Source organism: Gavia stellata, chromosome 16 (assembly GCF_030936135.1).
Source record: "Gavia stellata isolate bGavSte3 chromosome 16, bGavSte3.hap2, whole genome shotgun sequence".
Taxonomy (NCBI): Eukaryota; Metazoa; Chordata; class Aves; order Gaviiformes; family Gaviidae; genus Gavia; species Gavia stellata.
The window spans coordinates 15046542-15063866 of record NC_082609.1 but is presented as its reverse complement, the minus strand read 5'-3'; positions in this window follow the sequence as shown (position 1 = coordinate 15063866).

Here is a 17325-nt window from a genome sequence, read left to right as displayed (position 1 = left end):
ATCAATAAAATCTGAAGCCTTAGGATTTGTAACAAACTAGGGGAAAAACAAATTAATTCATTTTCTTAAAATGAAAGGAATTGATGTTTTGATACAAGAAGGAAACACGAATATGGCAACATAATTAATAAAAATGTGCTACTTCACTCTTATCATGCCGAACAATAACAGCAGAAACTCACAAGCATGACATTAAAAAAGACTTAGATCCACAGTCTTAATAGAGGGAAGTTTACTCTTCTAGGAAAGGACAGAAACCACAAACAGAAAAAGGGGGGGGGGGGGGGGGGAAGCGTTCTTTATTTGTAGATTTTTCCTGTGGAGAATGTCAGCTGATTGTTGCGAAACACTGACTTGCATTACTATTCCAGCTAATAGCTAGAATATATCCAGCATTTGATTATAACGTTAACAGGCACTGAGCTCATATAAGCTGATTCTCCTGCTCCTTACACTAACTTTACACTGATGGAATTCCAGTGGATTCATTACAGTTATTCTTGGTTTATATGAGAACAGGTATGAGCAGGAGGGATTTTTATTGTTTTCTCCGTACATTGTATATGCTGTCACAGGTACTTATTTATTCCATCAAAACCCTTTGCATATTTTGGATGATGGCTTGCCCTAAGTCTGAAATCTGCCAGTGCAACTCAATAAACAAAGTCTCCGCCCTCTCACCTCCATGTGAAAGATATAGAAAAAAATAGTTATTAAATGTAAAATGTTGTGCTAGGTCTATGACCTGAACTGGAATCCAGCCTTGTAAAAGGAAATCATGAGATGATTTTGAAATGTCTTAAGTTAAACGGCTCCAACTCATCTCCTGGTGGACATGAGACCTTATCTCACACTCGGCACGCAACTGTTAGAATGTAGGCCATGCAGCTTCCAACTCTCTGAAGGTGTGCGATGTATAATAACGGTGTTTACTGGCATACTGTTTTGTCCTGCTAGGTGCTGTTCTGACTGAAGCCGAAACTCACTTGCACAGAAGTTAACTAAACGTACACTATCAACTATGCTTTGCCTGGCCTACCTCTATAAAACACCTTGGCCTTGTGTTTCTAAGATAACCCTCACAAGGCAGAGGTACGCCTATTAAAAACAGAGACGGATGAATGAGCATGCAAATATAAGAAAGCATTAGCCATTCTGAATTCATTTCTATCAATGAGATTAAAGCAAACACCACTGAATTCTAGTCCTTAAAACAAAATTTTATAGGATCTGAAAGTAATTCTATTTAAGAATGTTGGTTGGGATTCGCAACAGATTCTATGAAGTGCCAAGAAGCTACCAAAATTTACATTGGACCACATGGTACCTCTTCATTAGATTCAAAATCAGGCAAATAAAAGATCCTTAATATATTACTTAAAACACCTCTTGTATGAGCTGATAAGACAAAGATTATTGCTCCCTCCACTTTTGTTTTAATAACAAAAACAAGTTATTGAAGAAGGAATGGAAACTCTGCTACTGACCTTGGACACATCCCATTGCCTCTCTGTGCCTCAGCACGGTCCTTCTTTCTGCATGTTTCAACCAGAAGCTGTTTAAGCAGGAGCAGCTTTTGGAAATTGTAGTTTTCCGGCAGTGGCAGATCCTCTTCAAGAACCTTCTTGCTCCTTAACCTCTGTCTTTGCTGAGACACTGGAATAAGCTGCCCAGAGAGGTGGTGGAGTCACCATCCCTGGAGGTGTTCAAGGAACGTGTGGACGAGGCATTGTGGGACATGGTTTAATGGGCATGGTGCTGTTAGTTGATGGTTGGACTTGGTGATCTTACAGGTCTTTTCCAACCTTAATGATTCTGTGATTCTGTGAAACGGATAGCTCTCCAATCACAACAATCTTATAGCAACTCATCTGTCATATCTCAAAGAATTCTAACTCAGGATATAATAAAAATAAACTGTAAGACACATACATTAATAATAGCATCAGCCAGTATTTAAGACCCAGTATGGACACCACAGCCATAAATAGTATGATTTCACACACTGGCTCAGATTTTTTGTTCATTCATATTCACTCTTTAGTAGAAGTAAATCTTCTGTCTTACTGACAGTTGTTTCTCTTCATTTAGCCAAAGCTGCATATATTGGAAATTAAATAAAAGTCATATTGGAAAATTTGGAATTTCTAGGATTAAATAACACATTGCCTACGCGGCCAGGGTTCAGTGGGAGACATAGCAAATTTCCTTTTACGTCCTTTTTACATCCGTTTGACTCTAGAGCAATGTCCTATGCCCAGCCCTATTTCTTTTTTATTTGCAAAGCAGCCTATGAATTCCTTGGGATGGGCTGCTTTCCTAACTGATGCACAGAAAAGCCAGTGTGTCTAGACATGCATGTATTTATACCTATACTCGATAAGCATACTGTATCTAGAATTCAGAATCTGATAAAAAAAAGAGAAAGTAAGTCTGGAATACCGTAAGTTTACAAATTCCTGTATCGTTGTCAACTTAAACATGTAATACACGCAGGAAGCTTATAAATATATAGAAACACATACGTGTGTATGTATACTTGTATGTACAGAGCCCGAGCTTCTTCCTTGCCCTATCATATGCCAAAACATCACATGGCATCTTATGCCAGAATATGCAGTACATGAACACAATTCCCAGGTGAAGACCCCCCTCACAGTACATGGAACAGGTTCATACTTGTCTTTTGTCCTCATTCATGAATTTCAACATGATGCATCTACTGGCATGCAGGAGTGATTTTTATGACAACTCTATGAAACAAAAACCTGAAGTTTCTGCCGACTTCATCGGCACAGGATTCTTGAAAACTTCTGAATCTCACCAGTGGGTATGCTGCAGATTAATAATGATAAAGATGTGGAAAATAACTTCTGAGGAGAGGCAATCTTCATTACACTGTTCTGTCTGAGAGGCGGGGGGTGGTTAATACTGGAGAGATGGAACCATCCACAAGCCAGTATCACTCAAAAGGACAGTGACTACTCAGTGATCCCCTGAATACACAAATCACTTGTATTTCTTGAGCAAATCACTTTTCTTTCCTTGATTTTCCCATCTTTTGAACTATTTGTTTGCTTAGATTTGAAACGCACTGTACATGCATATACATATATACATGTATATTTTTCTAAATAATGTGACCAGCACCACTTCCTGAATAATCATGATTCATATTCATTAGTTATTCTACCTAATCCTTTAAATTTATAATATCTATCATTCTAAAACACTAAATTGACTTCAAACTAGCTAGAAGTCTTCAATACTTGGTTGGCAGCCAAATCAGTCTGGGGATGCAGGAAAAAAAGTATGGATGGTACCAGCGATTTATCAGACTTAGAGAGTCTGCCTACAGCTTTTTTTTTGTATATATTTCAGAAAAGCAACTAGATAATTAATTTCTTACATTCCTAAAAAAAATTTGAAACAGCAAAAACCAAAATGCATCAAACAAATTTGATTCAACTTCCATTAAGATAAAGGACATGTGGATTCGTCCTTTTCTGAGGCTGAAGAATTCTGCTAAATATGTATTTTCTCTTTCTCAACCACTTCACCTCATAATCAGAAATCACTCCTCTGTGAAGGCTTTAGGGAATAAGAAAATCAGTCTACAAGGCCACTGTCTCACATGTAGCACTGATTTACATCCTCTTCTTTGCATGTTGGCTCCATTAATTGATACAGTACTGGATAATAACAATCCACTAATAGCTCTAAATGTGGTTTTAATGGAAATGGAAATGTAAAAGCATTACGCTAACAAAAAGAAATGGAACAAGATTTATGCAGTAACAATAACTATAAAAAGGAAAGCGGTATTGAAAGCTCAATTATGATCGTGACCATTCAATATCAATCTCTTCATTTTTTTCATGACGTCAGTTTTAACACGCCATGTGAGATATGTCTATGTGTGCTGGTTTTGGCTGGGATGGGGTTAACTTTCTTCATAGCAGCTAGTATGGGGCTGTGTTTTGGATTTGGGCTGGAAACAATGTTGATAAAGCAGGAATGTTTTAGTTACTGCTGAGCAGGGCTCACACAGCACCAAGGCCTTTTCTGCTCCTCACCCCACCCCACCCGCGAGTGGGCTGGGGGTGCACGGGAAGTTGGGAGGGGACACAGCCGGGACAGCTGACCCCAACTGACCAAAGGGATATCCCATACCATATGACGTCATGCTCAGTATATAAAGCCGGGGGAGGAAGAAGGAAGGTGGGGACATTTGGAGTAATGGCGTTTGTCTCCCCGAGCAACCGCTACGCGTGATAGAGCCCTGCTTCCCTGCAGATAGCTGAACACCTGCCTGCCGACGGGAAGTGGTGAATTAATTCCTTCTTTCGCTTTGCTTCTCCGCGCGGTGTTCTTTGCTCTACCTATTAAACTGTTTTTATCTCAGCCCACGAGTTTTCTCACTTTTACTCTTCTGGTTCTCTCCCCCACCCCACCTGGGGGGAGTGAGTGAGCGGCTGTGTGGTGATTAGTCCGGCTGGGCTTAAACCACGACACTATGTTCCTGTGGAATGCCTATAGGGAACTTGCAGCTGGAAACAGATGAACCAACTTCAGAAACCATACACCTTTCCCACCTTTTTCCCCATTATTAGTCAATTCTGAACTATATGCAAGGCTCTAAAATAGCTGGTCTTTTTTACTCGTTTCATTTGAATATGATCAGAACAAGCATCAACCCTTTAACTTGTTGTTAAGAAACTAATAGCAGCATTTCTTCATGCTTCTTTGCCAGATGACTAACCAATTAAAAAATGAATTAGTCTGTATTGTTCATTCAGCTATCTAGAATGTACAGAAGGCTATTCTATCCAGCTGGAGAACTCTGTAGTGTGTGGGCATAAATTTATTATCTTGACAGGAAGTAGTCATCCAACTTCATCAAGTGCACTGAAAAAAGAAAACCAAAAATTCCTAGCCAGATACTTAATTTCAGATCCTGACAATTTCTTTTTTTTTTTTTAAATCCAGATAGAGTGAGGCTCACTAATGTACAAAAAGGCAGTTGGAGGTATTAGGATGCAAGTGGTGCACAGGACCTAGGGTTTCCACACCACCAACTTGACTTTATTTGGAGCAATATTTTGTTTCCTCAGGGATCTATTTAAATCAGTGGGAGTATCATTTAAGTACAGCTCTGCCCACTTGATCCTACCTCCACTGCAAGACCACCTCACATTCTCTTCACTAAATTGCTTCTTTTTCTTGATTTCATCATTGCATTTAACTTTCTGAGAGGTTTAATCCTGTAAGGGTAAGAAATGAATACAATAATTTTCACTAGAGATATCTTTTTAATGCATGTATATACTTTTTTACATACAGCCTTTAAGTTAGTTTATGTGTGCTAGTAAATTAAGCTTCAGATCACAGGAGTACTAATAACTATTTCTCACTTCCTACCTTCCTCCAGATTCTACTGAAACACTTAAACAAGTCTGTTCTTTACATATAAACACATCAGAAAAGTAACACACTGGAATTAACTGATGGGGAAATTCGGCAGAAGTGCCCTGATAAAGGTCATAAAACAAGTCACTGGGAAATCAGAAAAACAGGTTACATTTGCAGATCTAGTTTCCAGCTGGCATATGTAAACATAGCTCTAAGGAATTCTACCCCAGCTGAGATGCTACCCACCCTGAATCAACAATTTAACCCTACTTTCTACTGAATAATTCTGTAAGATATGTAAACGAAATTTGTGTCATGGTATCAAGTATTATACCATCTAGTAGACATAATTTGAAGTGTCTTGGTTTTTAACATACTGCAGTCTTCTATCAGTACTGAAAATGTGAAAAATGAGCCACTGGAGAAGAGAGATTAATATTGTCATTAAAAAAAAATGAATTAACCTGAAGGCCAACACAGAGTCAGAGCCTAATTTGAAAATTACTGCACTAGCTATTCTAGGAAAAAATACTGTACTTCAAGTAACTGTTTATACATTGGAATATTGGTGTGGTTGCTGGGTAGAATCCAAACAATGATCCATTTAGTCTTGGATTTTGCCTCCCGTTGTGATATTTCGGGTGAAGGGATAAGACAATACATACATCGCAATTACAGAAAGATCTAACAACAAAGGGCATTTCAGTGTAAATGTTACTGTCAGTAGTTGGTTACCTTTAATCTACCAAATATAACTGTAGAATACTACATCATGTCTATCCTTTCTCAAATTCTACCTACTTATTTTAGACTTAATGATATATTGTGTCAAAGAATTCCATCAATTAATTCTAAATGCAACAGTTTGGTAATCACCTTGTCACCAAAAAGCATACAGTAAAGTCAAAATTAATTTAAGTACAGCAATTGCAAGCATCACTGAAGATGTGAGCTACTTTCTAAATGCAAATCAAATTCAGACTATTGTTTTAGTTTCAAAAAAAAAATCAATGGCTGAAATACAGTGTGGATGGGCTACACTTGATGCTGTTACACCAAGAACAACACATAGTTTGTAGATCTACTGGGATATTGATTAAATTGTAAGATTTTTTCAATATGTTATTGCAGAAAAGGTAATTCAAGTACAGTATTTACAGGGAAATCAATGATAAACCGTTAGTTTGAGAAAAGCATTTTCCATCAAAATGAGAAATGTGTGACTTCCAATAAATTTAAGAAGTTTCTTATTTCTTTCATTATCCTCCTTCTCTATTTTTCAGTCTAGAGAAGGCCAATTCTAGATGACAGATAATGAAACTTCTGTATCAATCAGGAAAAAAAAAAATCCTGTTATCCTTCACTGCATTTGCATAATTAATTGTATTTTTATCCAGAAAGTCAGTATATTGCTCAAATTTAATTGCTTGTGCATATATTTGTTAATATTTATTAAACTCTATAATAAAAATACACCAGGTGAAGTAATACAGTAAAAAAAAAAGGAGCTTTTAAAAATTTATTCTCTGCAATAATGAACTTTAGATTGTTGAAGGAAGTCACTGTTCCCTCTTCTGAGTACTCAGAAGGCCACACCTGGAGCACTGTCCCCCATCTGGGGTCTCCCAGTACAAGAAAGACACTGAGAAACTGAATTCCAGAAAAGGGCAAATAAGATGCTTACATGAGGGAGCCAGGTTCATTTGGCTCACAGAAGAAAAGCACCTGCAGGTGCACAGCAAAAGGACAAAAGGCAAGAGTCAATCTGCAACAAGGAAGGAAAATTCCAATTGGATATTAGGAAAAAAAAAAAAATCATAATGAGGACGGCTAAGGACTTGTACAGATTGTCCAGATTCTCCATCTCTGAAGTGTCTCAAAATTCAACTGGAAAAGGCTGTGTGCACTTAGAAGCTGACTGCTTTGAACAGGAGGTTAGACTAGATAGTCTCTAGAGGTCCTCTTCAACCTGATTTTTTCTTTGATACTATAATTTCAAACATACATGAAAGAACAACAAAATACTGCAAATTCAGAATAGCACATGAAAAATACTTTCTTTTAATATTTTATGTGAATCACCACCTTAATCTTTCAAAAACAAATTAAAGTAAGCAAAGCTATAATAGTTATTCTTCAAGAATTTGCAATACTGAAGTAATACTGTAAGACATGAGCATTGACAAAACCCAGTTCATTTCTAAGTAGTATTACCAATATAATAAACTCCATGTGATAGCGAAGTTTTGGAGAGCAGATCAAGGCTTTGATATATATCTGACAACACGTATAGCACATGCTGATAAATGTTAGCATTACAACACCTTACTGTAACATGAAAATAATAATTGTAAAAATAGTAATAAAATAGTAATTGTAGTATTATTTATACACATATTTCTAGTTACCTTTACTATTTAATATGAATTTCCAAGATCATGAAAAGACTGGGAACCCTAAAGCAAGAACATATATGTGAACGAGAAAGTATCGGGGCTATCTTGAACACTCCTGGGAAAAACATCATTAAGATGCTATGTCTTCAAGAAATGCTTGTCTCCATCTGAAGAAGTTTAGCTATGATATTATGAGAAACAAAACCCTGTAAAATATAAGCCACCTTAAAGGGTGGCCCACAGGTAAGCAGGATAGCAAGTTAAAGAAACAGGAGAACAAGATGTCAAGTTAATGAAGCCTTCCATGGAGAAAAAAAAAATGACCACTGCCAGACTGTGTACATAAGTTCACAAAAAACACTATTAAACTGTGCAAGTAACCCTTTTTTCAACACTGGATATTCAGAACAGACCACTCTGATATCCTATACTATACTGTTCCATATGTAAATACCATATTATTAATGTTAAAGAGGAAAAACGTTTCTAATATTTGTTCCATCTACTTGGTTGGTTCTGTTACTTGGCCCCAAAGACCAGCTGTAAAATCTGGATGAAAGAGACTTCACAGTACCTTTGTGAGATGCACATGAAATACTGTCCAAAATGAACAGATGATCAAATTAAAGAATAGAGATTAAACACTATTAAGCTGATGATAATATGAAGTAGAGCTGGGCAAGATATTTTACCAGAAGAGATGTAAACCCAGATGACAAATTTATGTTTGAACATGTCAAATTAGGTGGCAGAACTCAAACTTTCAAATAAAAAATTCTTTTAAGATAAAAAGCCCCACCTGATTAACTGTTCAATCTGGCATGATGTCTTCCTTCATAGTGTATCTCATTTTTTGAAGAAAAAAAGAAGGTCTAACTTCCAAAGTTAAAGAAAAAAAATTAACTTCCATGAGAAACAAGAAAAATCTTTTAGGGGCTAAGCTTTAGCTTCCTTTGGCAATGTATTAGTTTCAACCAAACACGGTTTTACTTATTCTCAGAATTCCATTATGAAGATAGTAAGCACCATGTCTTGATACATTCAGATCGAATTCAAAACATTGTGGCCTACCTAATCAAGACATCTACAGACCTGAAAAGTTATAGTGAAGATAGGATAAGCTATAAGTTTAAAGAAAAAAAAAAATCAGGACAAACTTTTGCGATTCAGACACAGATCACGGAGATCTTTCAGTGATAAAGACCATAAATACATATTTTACATAAAAGAACCCTAAGATGCAACCAGAGTGTTCCTTGTCTTTCCAAGCAAAGATGTGATCATAATCTTCCCTGCCTGCCTTTCAAGCTTTTTTGATTTACAAACACCTCTGGGTTCATGCAATTTGATTAACGTTTTTTATGCAGATTCATTATTCTCTTGCCAGCAACTGCCTTTACCTAAATGCTTATGGTTCCTCCTTACTTGAAACTGAGCTGAAGATTTATTCACTTAAAGCAACATCTTGATTAGCATATAAGCTTCTGCATCAGCCACCTTTCAACCTTCATTTACATTATGCACAAGCTGGATATAGATATACTTTAGCCCTGAACAAACCAAGAACTTGCTGTTGTCTTTCAGCTGTTTAATCACCTATATTTACAGCAGTCACTCTTAGGGATGGAAAACATGTCTAGGCGGGTTACAATAAAATGAAACACTGAACTCCTGCCTGTTTTATACAACTGTATGAAAATTAGAGGCAGTAAAATCTTGCTCACAAAAAGATTTCTGCATCAGTGAAAAGGAAGCATTTCCTTGTTTATGTATTTATTTTTTAAAAAAGAAAGAATTTCTGGGTTTAATTCCCAATTTTCTGCTCTTGTTCGATGCAGGTGACACTCCCTTGAAAAAAATTCCATAACCTCACCTGTGAAGCTTGATTTTTAAGGCATATCTTCTGTAATCCTTCTGATTATGCAGGACATAAACCTGAGAAAACGTCACTGGATGGAATTATAATACCACTTCAAAAAATCATTACAGAACCTATTTCAGGCTTGGAATCAAATACACATTTTAATTGCACATTTTAATTCAGAGTTATGATGCAGAATTCTATTGACTTTTGTATTCCTTGCTTTGGTCAGACTGTTTCCTTCATGGTTCACTCAAGGAATACAGGTTCACATAGAAGCATAACATAATTTCAGAGCTGCTATGGTTAAAACCATTACATATATTGGAATCATTTTACTCTTACATTGCTGATACTGGTAGTCATTTGATCATCATCCCCCTTTTCTAAGACTGCAATCAACATGCAATATCCTAATGGTCTAATTAAGCAATGAAGACTCAGGCAGGAGGCTTCCTGGGGATTAATGACTACTTGGGAGGAGCTGATGTCCCAAAATATAGCCTAGGGCCATTAACTACATTTGTTCATTAATCTTTAGGAAATGCTTCATCATGAGGTTGGTACCTCTATTACAAGACTGAAAAATTAAATGTATAGATATTTTAAGTTTCTCATATTTTAGTTAGCAAATGTCAGACATTCGTAGAGGATTTAATGATCCATACAACTCTTAAAATTGTGGTTTATGATTATGTTGATTGTAATTTGGGATTTTAAAATAGGAGGTGTAAAAACTTGCATTTTTAAAACTTTGAGATGAGAAAATAAAATATTCAGAATCTGAATAAAGATGTTGTGGTGGAGTACTCAAAAACCACAGAAGTATATACAGATGTGTATTCGGGCAAAAAGGGTTACTAACAACAGAGATACAACTTGCTCCTGGTACTGGATAAAGAGTACAAAAATGGATAAAGAGACTTTAAGGAGTCTTCTCACAACCCTAAACCTTCACCTCCATATCAAGGCTAAGCAAGCTTTATTTCTTATTTCTAACAGTACCATAAGTGTCACCTTGATCACTGAATTAATTTATTTATACTTAATTTTGAGTATGTCTGAAAGTTATCAACATTTACAGAATGTATCTCCTTGCATGGGTGAAACTAGTGACAACATGGGTAGTTTTATCACCCCAGTCTGGAAAATAAGTGGTTCTTTCAATTTTTCAAAATCGGATTCCAGAATTCCCACTCTAAAAGAAAGTTAGAAACTCCAAAGCACTTTTACTGCATTAGACATGAAGCATCAAAAATTCCTGCTAAAGAGAAATTCCAAAATGTCATTTTAAACAACACAGATTACGTCCCATTTAAACTTTATTTTAAATAACATGGATGAATCTTATAAGTTGGAAAGCCAACAGTCTTAGTTCAAAGTTCTTAGCCACACAATTCTGAGTTTAAAAGCCCAATTTCTAAGCCAATAATTATCAGATCCTGCTGTGAAGACTGAAAGCTTGAAACTGTAAATTACTGACTGACACTGGGGAGTCTCAGGGTTTGGGATTCTGAACTGTAAACTGTTCTTCTTTATGAACTCTAGGGAGGAAGAAGAATTGGCTGAATCTTCTATGCAAGTAGACTTACTGATAAAGAAGCATTTCTAAATAATAATATGTTCATTTTACCAATATTAAAACTGAAAAAATTTTGAGCAGCGCTATCAATAACTTTAATAAAATCAGACCTTCCTATAAAAAGCCTGTTTTAACAATTAAGCAAACAAACATCAATGATGTGAAGGTATTCTGCTAGCTCTCTGGGCATCTACATGTTTTGGTCTGAAAAATAAAGATTTCATCCAAAGTCACTGAAATGAAATAGACTCTTTCTCTGAAAGTCAGTGGTTTCTTCAATATGGCATTAAATGAGAAAAACATTCAAGAAGCACGTGTTTTATCCTCAGAGTACTAAATTATTACAGCTAAGAGGAGGATGTTTTCTGTGTATCGGGCTTCCACTGTATAACTGCTAAACATCCTCTTGCTCAAACAAATATGAAAAAGAATAGCATTATTTTAGACAGGAGAGAATATAAAGGGAAGATAAGCTCCATGTAATCAATACGCTCACAACACTGCTGACAGTTTCTTTTCTTTCTATTGTTCTTGTGTCAGACACCTTCTGACATGCTAACAATGTTCTTGGTGACAATGGGAAAAAAAAAAATCCCTTATTCAGCGCTGCATATATTACTGTGTAACATAGTCTCTTGGTAGAAGAGGAGAAATTAAGACTAGAATTTTCACTGGAGATTTAGGTAGCTTGGCAACAAAATTCCATTAAGATTAGGCAGGTGGTTATTCCTTTACACATCTGTGAACATGCCACCAACATTGCCTCTGACTGATGTCTAACATATGTTTGCCAGCTTGCATAAAGTGTGTGCTCCTGCTTTTTAGCCACAGCACTTAAATTGGAGTGATGAGCAGAGATCTTCAAAGGTAGTTGCCAGTCCTGGATTACAGAGCAAACGCTGTTCTACGAGGCTCAGAAGGATCCCAACTAGTACGTGTTTTGTAGTTTGCTGCAAATCTGGAAATACTCCAAGTTTTCAAGCACAGCAGAAGACTTTTTCAAAGATGTCTGACTGCTTACTCGAATTCAAGTGAACTTTACAGAGTATTACTGAGAACACCATAAAACAGCAGAATTACTTGGATCTTAGCCTACCAAATGCTAGCTGTTCTCTCTAAATCATGGCACTTTTACAGTTGCCTAATATCTAGGCATGGCATTAACAAAGAAGATTGTAAACTTGAAGTATTCTATTTAACTAATAAAACAAAGGGAATTAGGAAGGGATAATTAGCTCCAGCCTTAATTGAGGTAAGAAAAGGCAATGAAAAACTATTATTTCAAATGTGGAAAATCGAACAGGTGATTTTCTAGCACATCAGATGACATCATTACTCTCTCCAGATAAATGTCTAAGTGGTGCTACAGGATAAAAATGCTTCTCTGGGTTCTGTGGAAAGATCAATACAGAGAAGAGATGTTATACAGACTCTCTGTTTCAATTTTGGAGAACCAGTCAATTGACTTCAAAAAAACGAGAGTCAAATTTTGGCAAAGAAGCCTCACACAAGCTTCAGAACCATCATAAACACTGCAAGTACATTATTGGTATTGCATATTTACAAGGCAAACTGTTCTGGATATGTAATGTCAGAAATTATGAAACGAGAGACAACTCCTTACAAATCTTTCTTTTTAAGCTGTGTCTCCTCCTACAACAACCTAATGTGAAGATTTCACTTTTAAAAAATTGTCATGTTTCCCTGTAACAATGAAAGTGAATTTATTAACGATTCACAGCTGTTAAGAGTCTCCTAGCATTTCACAATTGTAGTGGTAAAGTCTTGGGAAGAAATGGCTTAGATGAATAACTGGGAATGCAGTTTTCCCTATTGCAAGGAGCCTTCCAAGAAAATTCTTTTGGAGATTTTATTCACACTTTCAACATTCAACCAGATGTATATTTTAAGTCAATATTTATTTCCAATAGTACAGAAAGCTGGGAATCTGCCCTAATGAATGACGTAATAGATGTAAGAAGGAAATAAATAAAGAAAATACTACAAATGATACCACTGTGTTGACCTGAACTGGATACAGAACCAGTGATAATAAGAGATGAGGGACTGCACTGGCAAGGAGATTGGCCTTTTTCAATAATACTCTGTAGTCACCCTACAGCTGTGGAACAATCAAAAAAACCTGGGATGCACTGCATGCTTGTTCTTATAATCAGTAATGGACAAAAGATGAAAGTATTCTGCCTCTTTCCTTTCTTTTGTAGCCTATCAAAACTACAGAAACAGATATTAAAAAAAAAAAACTCAGAAGGGATTTACAGGTTCTGTACACATAGTTCCTTGATAATCCCTGTCCTGAAATGATTAGAATGCATACAGAGCAAATGAACACTCAACAAAATCAATGGGATTATTCAGCCAGCTAGCCCTCACCCAAGTCAAATAGTTTCAGTTTACAACTGTGCAGCAACTGCCCCAGGTGAATCTGAGAAAATGAGTATGTGCCACTGCCTCCCCTTAGTATCCATTCAAAAATACCTCACAGTCTTTCTTCCCTGGCCTTATGAGCTCAGCTCACTGAGCAGAACCAAAGGAGAGCCTGCTGCTAACCTTTTTAGTATGCTCAAAAGAAAAAGAGAGCTGCTGTGACATAACTCACATCCAGATGCAGGCACAACATTATCAATAACATAGTGTAGATGCATAATTTTTTCAATTCTCTGATAATAAAAAATAATCTGATACTAAAGAGTGGCTTAAAACCAGACTGAAAACAAGTCAATTTAATCAACTGTAACCACATTCAGAAAATGTGAGGATATTTCACTGTAATTATTATTTTTGGAATTGAAATGGGCACAGTTCATACTGCTTATCTTTAATGATGTTTTGTGTCCTCTCTGAGGCACTTTAAGCAGAAAATACTCGGCTATAGAAAAGGTTTATTGTTGAACTGCTATAGTGGTTGTTCTTATTCGTCTACTCTCATTTGCTTTTTCCAAGTGCAACAATACTTTTGATTTCAAGGGTCACATTCAAATGCCACTATCCCAAGGACTAAGTGGTGAAAATTTAAGCACAAGCCAACATCTCGCTGGGATTTGCAGAACCTTCTGTAAAGTAAATAAGGCCCTTGTGGCTTATCAGTCGTTGGTGTGTTCAGCTCCCTAAACTAAGAGAATTGAGGGGATTAGTTAGAGGAGAAATGAAATGTACCTAATTAATTCCCCAGATCCCTGCAAATTATATGGCATGTTTGGAACAGCAGGAAATTGTAACTGAAATTAAAAATACATACCTACAGCAGTGATGCTGAAATATGCAGCCTTTTTTCTTATTACTGCAATATCATTGATACATTAACAAGAGCGATTACATTTTAGACATTTTTATCATTTTATAACAAATTTTCCTGTGTCACACTTCTTTTAAAAAAATATATATTTAATACAGAGCTGAGAATTCTAAGTCTCTGATAAGCAGAACAGAAAAGTAATGTTGGAAAATGGATATTATTTATCCTTGTAAATTTGTGATGTTTTAGCTTTGTACTGTTTGCTTCTCCCCTCTCTCCCATGCTCTGTTTTTCTCTGACTCTCCATCCATTACGTAAAATATCAACAAAACAAGACTTTATATGCCACTCTCAGTGACAGAGATATAAACTTGGAAAAACTCAGGGGAGCCTAAAAGACTTTGGATTTAAATAAGGGCAGTAGAAAAGCAGAATCAAACTTGAGATTTCAGGGAGAAAAGAGGGAAAAGGTAAATAAAAATGACTAGTTCCAAAAAAAGAAAAATTAAGGCAGTTTGAATTTGTGAAAGTCTGAAATTAATTTTATATTGTATTTCCTCATTTTATCCCACTTTGGAAGAAGTGCCTTAGTTGCCTCTAGATATTCTCACTTCATAGCAGGGAAGAAAAAAAAGAACTGCTGTTTATGGAGCAAATTACAGAACTTTCAAAAATGATCTACAGAAGAAGATCACATAAAGACGTCTCTAGATTCATGTCAGTCTGCAGTTCTGCTACTATGTATTTTTTCAAACCACATGAACTGAACTAATATATATGTTTCTGCAGTTCCAGTCATTTTTACAGGAACATATGCCAGGTGCTTCTGCATGTGTCCAGATTACAGGTTTTTAATGTTTTCCTAATATGGAGTATAAATAAATATCTTTCCTTGTTTGTCCATCCTCTTTTGTGGTCCTCTCACATGCTCTCATCCATGGACTTGAATGCCCACTACAGATGAAGGTAATTTTTCTGCAGCAGTCCTGTATAATACCATTGCCAGTAAGTACAAAGATTTAAAACTAGAATTTCAAAGAAAGGGGTCTTAACAGCAGAAGAGGAACCTCTGCACTCCTCTCACTGACAAACTATGTGACAGCATGGAGGAAGGGATGAAGAATGTGAGAACAGCTCTGGAAAAAGTTAAGAGAAATAGTCACAGAGGGACAGGAAATCAAGTGCTTTTTCATACATTCTGTAAACAAGAAAGGTAGTCTGAACTGACCACAGAGAAGGACAGACAGGAATTCAACAAAACCAGTATTGTGTGAAAAATCACTCAACCACATCAGTTCCCATAGGACAAAATGATTCAATTTGCAATCCATCAATCATTTGGCATAATAATGGAAGTAAATACATCATAATAGAGGGCTGTCACAGGATCACTGTCTTCTACTTTGGAAATAAACATTTTGGGACTGCTGCAGTATTTATTTTCCATAAAACAGATAATTATAAAATAAATAATTGGGTTTACTATGGCATTTATGTGGCAGCAGGAAACCATTATTTGGTGACATTTTATTTCAACAGCATTAACTCTAAAGAAAAAAAAAGAAAAGGAAAAAAGGCTGAATACTTGTGGATCTGTCACACATTCCATTTACTTAAATAAGAGCCACTGACTGACAACAAGTAATGCCATTTTAAGGGAAATCAAAAGGCAGTAAACTAATACTATGCAGTTGTCTTCGTCTGCAGATTTCCAGACTTTTGATATTTTAGAATTATATGGCTCATATAAGACCTACACACTTTTTAAAAATATCTAAAAATTTACCATTAAGAAGACATTTGTATTTTGCACCTCAGCTAAAGCTTGCTGTGCGGTAGAAACAGAGACTTTTTTTTTTTTATGAGGATGATCAAAGAAGAAGCACAGAAAACCCATACCTTCAAAAATCCTGTCCTCCTATGTTCTTTCACTAGTATTACTTAATTCAGCGGTTTCAATTCCTCGAAACGCATGGTCCCATTGTCTCCATTTTTGAGAAATACTGAATTCCCCCCCCCCCCTTAGTTTCACACCTGAACAATCTGAAAAATAATCTATGTTAAATTAATTGAAAACTGTCACATGCTATCAGATTTCACATGCTACTCAGGATTTTTATCTCTTGGAACATCTAACTCAAATTTGTAACCCAACTCAAATTCAGCTGAAACTCAATGCATCTCCAAAAGATCAAGAAACTCAGGTACCATGCCTAAGCCTATATATCAGGAAGGAAAAGTATGCATGGTCCTGCCTATAACAACTTCTCGCCAGTGGCAGACAGAACCCATGAAAGAGTGATCCATTGTGAGAGATGGAGTTATCAGTCAAATTCCTTGGAAATGCAGTTCTCAGCTTTGGTTTGCTCCAGTTTGGGGTAGAAGACTGGATTCTATCCCATGATTCAGGTCTCGGCAGGTAATGCCTTTCAGTTCACCTTTGGTTTAGTCATTTTAAGTCAGTACTGTCCATATAATGAGACGGGCTAGCAATTTCATACACCTCTAGATCTTCTCAATTAACTGTTTGCAGAAACTTGTTTAAGCATCTGCTTAGCTCTCATAAAGCACCTGAAGAAATAACAGGTTGAGCCAACCATCTACTACAAATCTGCATAATAATTTAACAGTGCAAATGTTTCCAAAGGGAAATATATGTAGTATGACCAAAGTATTATGCAAATTTTGTTTTTACAGTGATTTAGCCCTGCCATAATATCTTATGCCATTATACAAGCAGTGCATTAAGCCATGTCATTGCTGACAAAAGCAGTCAGGAGCTGGACCAGATATCCTGCAGCCTCAGCCTGAATGTATG